Genomic DNA, 6,635 nt, shown 5'->3' with positions numbered 1-6,635 from the left:
TCTTAATCAGGATATTAATAAGGAACTAGCAGTTTATGAAGCTTTTGGAATAATCCACCAATTTTTTAAAATTAAACACTATCTAAAGATTTGCATCGAAGCGTTTTTTTTTTATAGTGATTTTAATCACTGTCAGATATCATTATACTTGATCCAACTATGCCACGTCACCACTGTGCCGCGACCCCCCTGTGCTAGGTTTTTTTTTTCCATAACTTCTTCAAAAATAAACAAATCAACATAATTTTTTTTTATACTAAAACCTTAGATATTTCACTTTCATCTGATATCATTTTTTTGAAAATCTAACACTTAACTTGCTCAATGGGGAGGATTTAAAATAGCAACTTTTTTACAAAAACTAATTTTTTCGACTCAATTTTTGAAAATGTTCCGAAAATACTGCGTCCTTTAAACATATGTCAAATTAAAGCTTATGTCATGTCCTATAAAATTAAAAAAAAAAATTTATATCGACGACCTATCTTCTATGCACAAATGGCTATTGTATTCAAAAATATGCTATTTTTGTGTTAAAATCCTGGGTTTTATTTTATTTTAATATATCTTATAAGAAAAATATACTGGCTTTCATGAATATTATATAATTTAATTGACATAGAATAAAGTTCATAAGACATAATAAATTTAACTAATTTAAATTTCTTTACTTTTTATTTATTCATATATTACACTTCTAAACATTGAACTTGTAATCAGAATATAAATAATGAAATAGGAAATCCTGTAGCTTTTGGAATAATCCATTAATTTTTTTTAATTAAACACTATCTACAGATTTGCATCGAAGCGTTTCATATGATAGTGATTTTAATCACTGTCAGATATCATCTATACTTGTCCCATCTATGCCTCGTCCATATTGTGCCTCGCCCCACTGTGCTACCGTTTTTTTTTTAATCATAAATTTTGAATTATAATAAATTATAAATTTATTTTTCGTTAATAAAAGTTTAATATTAATTTCAGTCTGGATTCGCTCTATTTTTATATTAACGATTTTAATAATTATTTCAGTTATTTCACTCTATCTGTGAATTTATGATACTTCAATTTATTTTAAAAAAATATTGGTTAAAATGGAAGGATAAACTCAATATTTGGGTGAAAATTTTAATACATTAAATTGTATAATATATAATATAGTTAACTACATTGTGTATTATACTTTTAAAGTTATTCATAGAAGATAAATCGTTATTCAGATTATTTGGTTTGATTTTTATCTAAATTTTTTAAAATTATTTAATAATAATTATCAAATTGACTCTCAATTTTTTGAGAAAAAAAATAAAGTTATAACAACATAATTACATAACTTCATCGAATTGTTTAATTAATCAATAAACGGTGCTTTTCTTTTTATTTCTGTAATTGTAGATTATGTTGAAGTATTTTTTTGTTATTTTACGCGATATAATTAATAAAACTAAATAATATATATGGAACACTAAAAAACAAAAATCTACTTTTTATGTTCTCCTTCACCGCATAAATTACATTACAGAAAAATATGTTTAATAATACAAAATATGGCAATTAATAATTGCATTATGTCATACAACTATTTATTTGTCATTGATTTTTCAGAAAATTTTATAAAATTTAAATAGTATTATTAAGATAAATATGCAGTCAAGCATTTTTACAATTACAATTTTTAGTAAATTTATCAGAAAAACTCAATATTTTTTTTGCATTTTTATTGTAATAGAACACTTAAATATAAATCATAGTAATCATTTCTAAGTAAATTTTGGTGTTTAAAAACATTTTACAAATGAAATATTCAAAATTTAATTTATTTTATAGATTTACTTTAATTAAAAAACCAATTAAAAAGTTGTTAAAAATATCTACTAATTGAGCATATTATAAAATTTGATAATAATTGTAAAAATTCATTGTTACATTCAGGTAAAAGTCATTTTTTTTTTAAATTTATGATTTATATAGCAATATGTTACCAACAAATTTAGAATATTAAAGACTGTTAGTAACACACACAAGTAGAGTTAAAAAATTAATAAATTAGAACGTATAATTTTTAATCATATAGTTGCAACCTATAATTATTTCAAACCTAATTCGATAATAAATACTTTAAAAATATTAGAAATGAATGATTTTAATTGTTTTTATGGAGAGGCTGGTTAAGAAATTTTTTATTTGATATAGGGAACTTTTTTAAATTATTGAGGATAATATGGAGGGTTTAGAAGCCAATCAGTGCAAGTCACTAAATATAAAAAATGAGATAATTGGGATTTTTCAAAACTTGTAATAAAATAGAGTCCCATAAAGGTACTAATAACTTTTTTTATTGAGATATAACATACTGAAAAACTTAAATCTAACACAGTATAATAAAAATGAAAAGGATTACCAACTCAGTTTTTACAGAGAAGTGACTTACACTGATTGGCTTCTGAGCCCTCCATGTATTAACTAGATAATAGTTGTAATCAGTTGACGTATCGTTAAAAAAAATTGGTCCAGTGTGAGCTGAGAAAATAAATGACAGCCACAAAAAACCACATGATAAAATAATTTTAATATAAAATGAAATTTCAAAGATGTATCTGTAAATATTCTAAATAATACAACAATACATAAAAGGTAAAAATAATTATGTTATGATCAATTTAGGTAATATATATATTAATAATATTTATTATGAACTATAATAAAGTTACAGATATAAAATAACTATATAGTCTATAAACATAATGTTTTTCATTAATTAATAAATTTCCCTTAGTAAAACCATGACTTTCATTGTCATTATAATAAATTAATAATAATTAGCTTATTTACACATAAGTTATAGCTATATTAAAACTTATGTCATTAACTAACAAAATTTTAATACTAATATTAAAAAAAAATGTAATATTTAAATCATAAATATTAATTAATATATACTATTGTTCACTCATTTTTAATTTTACAGTCAATATATTTAAGGACGTCAGTATTGACACGTAAGGCATACATTTGTGTAAATATTACCTAAAATAATTTTAAACCTGCCCAAATTTGTTTAAAGTGTAGATTTTATTTATAGTAATGAGTATTGACACTTTTAAACTTCGATTGAATCTTTTCAAAAAAGTATAAACCATTATTAAATTTATATATTGGTAGAAATATTCTTTGATATATTAATACCAATTAGTAAAAATATTAGCAAAAAAGCTCATTGATTAATAATCACTAGGTTTATTTTTTTAGTAACTGAGCTAGTTTAACTAATTATACGTTATTTATTCTATGTGTCACAACTTTATTTTAAATAAAATAAGCGAACTGTTTAATAATTGTAGATTGTCAGAGTTGACACAACATACTTATCAATATTGTTGTGCATAGAACATTAATTTTGAACATAGTTAAAACAAATAAAAATAATGGTAATAAAAGTAAGGTTTCTGCAAAACTACTTTCTTCATTATTACTAATACTAATTATTTATAACTCGAAAAGTTCATTTTACCCCACGCACCAACTTGCTGTCCTCTACGTCATTAAAAAAAAAACGTAAAAAACAGTAAAAAAAAAATAACTAGCCGTGTTATATTAAACATTATGAACATCAAGTATTAAAATCTTTAAAAAATTTATTATATGTGTGAGTATTCTATAATAATAATCTAATTTCGTGAATATTTTCACATAACAAGAAAGTTTTAAACTTAAATTTATGGAAAATCCTATAATATTATTTTATTAATTTTTAATATTTGTACTGTTTATTTGTGTACGCTACTTATAGATTATAAGATTTACAAATTGATTCATTATACCTGTATAATTATAAAATCGTTAAAAAAAAAGTGAACGTTATTTTATGGTATTCATTTCCGATGTCCAATAGACCATAATAACTACTCATTTCTCTTTTTTTTATAATCGCATAAAATGACATACGTTACCTGAGTATGATCAAATATTTATTTATAAACAAAGTACATAAATCAGCTTAGAGTACATTCACAAAATTTTACGACGAATTTTACAACCAGTATATTTTTAGTATCCAAATAAATAACACAAATATGTTAAATATTATATATGGTACTTATTCTGTACAACAATTATAGATAATAAACCGTTCAATTGAGAAAATAAAAAGTTCATCGTAGTTCAATATTGAAATATGTTTATTATCCTTTACGGTCATTATTATGACTTGACATAGTTCGGTTACTGCAATACAAAATTGAAAATATTAGTAAAATGCACATAAATTTGCTTTCAGTCTACTAAAAACTATTTCTACAATTTGAAAAGATTCAAATTACGACTTAATATTTAATTATATTTGTGTTAGCTAATTTTGATTCGTCAGTAAGGTGTAATTTTGTTGCTTATGAAATGAAAGTAAAAAATGCACCTAAAAATTTTAAATGAAAGATGGAAAGTTAAGTTAATCCAACCAATTTTAACAATCTTGAAATAGAGTGTTGATAAATTACATTCAATATACATATTTACATTTATACTTATCCGATTTATAATCGTACGATTTAAACCTAAATGTTTAAACTATATGTTTTTAATTTTTAAGTTATCATTTTTAATTTTCATATGTATTAAAATTGCTATAGAATGGTAGTAATGTTCATTGATAAAACATAAATAATTTTATTTTAGTAGTCTAAATCACATGATATTAGATTTCATACCTCCTTATCTATCTTTGTGTCCCTATTTGTATAACTAAAAGACTAGCTACGCGAGCATTCATTTTACGTCGGTATTATATTTTGTGTTATTGCACTAACAGTGTCAGTACAAAAGTAAACTGTTAATTGATTTATACACAAGATCGCTTAGGATTGCCTTGGCTGCTGTTTGTGCAGTCTACGCGATCAATATTTTGCTTCGGGGCCGTATGTGTTGTAACCTTCGATCATACAAATAATACACCGTAGTGTAGTACATGACCGCATTAACATTTTTTTTTTGCCATACTACAAAACAGGGGAAACATTCAGTATCTTGAAGACGGAAAATTCCTTCTTTATAGATTCATTCATTTGCGTGGTACATTGATTAAACTAATAACATGAGTGAACTATTTTTTATTATTTTCCAGAGTCGGAGTGTTATAGTTCCTCATTCTTATAAAGAATCCTCTGTGTCCTTGGCCCGAATCAATCAAAATTTAGTGGCTACTCGCTCAAAAGTACGTAGATACTCATACGTAAGATTCCCTTCGTGTTACTTTTTTTTTTTTAATACTTGAACATAGTGGCGCGTACGCAAGAATTTTTTAAGGGAGTTGTCACAATATATATATATATATGATTTTATGACAAGCAATATAATTGTTTCATGAATTTGACAAACATAAAATGCTGATACACTGATATTCTTAAGTATACAAGAATACCGCAAGACATGTGCTTGCACACATTTCTTCTAAAGAGAGTAAATCATAATAAATCTAAGTAAAAACAATTCATTAAATTTCTACATTTATTTCAAAACTATGTTCTTGTTTAGCCAGCGTATTTTCCGAATAACTTTTCATATATAACTACAGTATATAAAATTTAAGGATATTGTGTTTAAACAAAAATTACCTCCCATATAACTTAATTTTAAATATTTTTAGATGTATCATTCGTTCAGTTGAGTGCTGATGTTTCGAATTCAATTGAATACATGAGTACATTTGAATATATTTTATATATTAAATTAATATATTATTAATGTAGCAATTCATATGTTTTTATACATTCATTTGCGTATTCCATATTTTTGAACATTAAAAATATATAAGATTCACCCTACAAAGTTGTATATATAGTTGTATAAAGAAGTCATAAAAAATTTCAGATTGATCGGACAAGTTTAACCCGTAACTGACTTGAGATTAAGAATTAGTCAATTAGAGTTGTTTTTTTATTTAACTTATAAACAAGCAATCAATAAAAAAAAACACGACAAATAAATAATAGACTTAAATATTTTGCGCAAAATTAATATTAACAATCTTTTCTTGTGAAATCATTAGTTTTCCAAGAAAATAACAAAATATATAAGTATTAATATATTTGTCAAAATTGCAATAATTATACATTATTATTGGAGTAATATATATATATATATATATTCTGTTATTTCTGAAGAACAAATAGAAATACAACTAAATGTTTTATATAAAAACCGTTTAATGTTTTATTTTCTAAAAAAATTATAACTATTAATTTTTTTTAGCTTCGATGTGAAGCTGAGAAGGTATTCATTTTACCATGATATGTTTTAGCTTCGATGCGAAGCTGAGAAGGTATTAATTTTACCATGATGTGTTTATTTTTTTTTTTATTTTTTTTTTTTTTTTTTTTGTGTCTGTCACTACTTTTTCTCAGCTCTCACTGGACCGATTTCTTTTAACAATACGTCAAAAGATCACAAATTGTATCTAGTTGAAGACATTACCCTTAAAAATTTAAAAATTTTCCCTCGTTCCCCGCAAATGGGGGAAATATCCAAAAAAATTACAAATTTAAAAATTGACAAATTTTGTCATTTTTTTCACTTTTTTTTCTTAAAACTTCCATAACTTTTTCAAAAATCAACAAATCAACATAATTTTTTTTTAA

Source organism: Daktulosphaira vitifoliae, unplaced genomic scaffold (genome assembly GCF_025091365.1).
Source record: "Daktulosphaira vitifoliae isolate Bord-2020 unplaced genomic scaffold, ASM2509136v1 Scaffold_3, whole genome shotgun sequence".
Classification (NCBI taxonomy): Eukaryota; Metazoa; Arthropoda; class Insecta; order Hemiptera; family Phylloxeridae; genus Daktulosphaira; species Daktulosphaira vitifoliae.
This window is presented reverse-complemented; position numbering follows the sequence as displayed.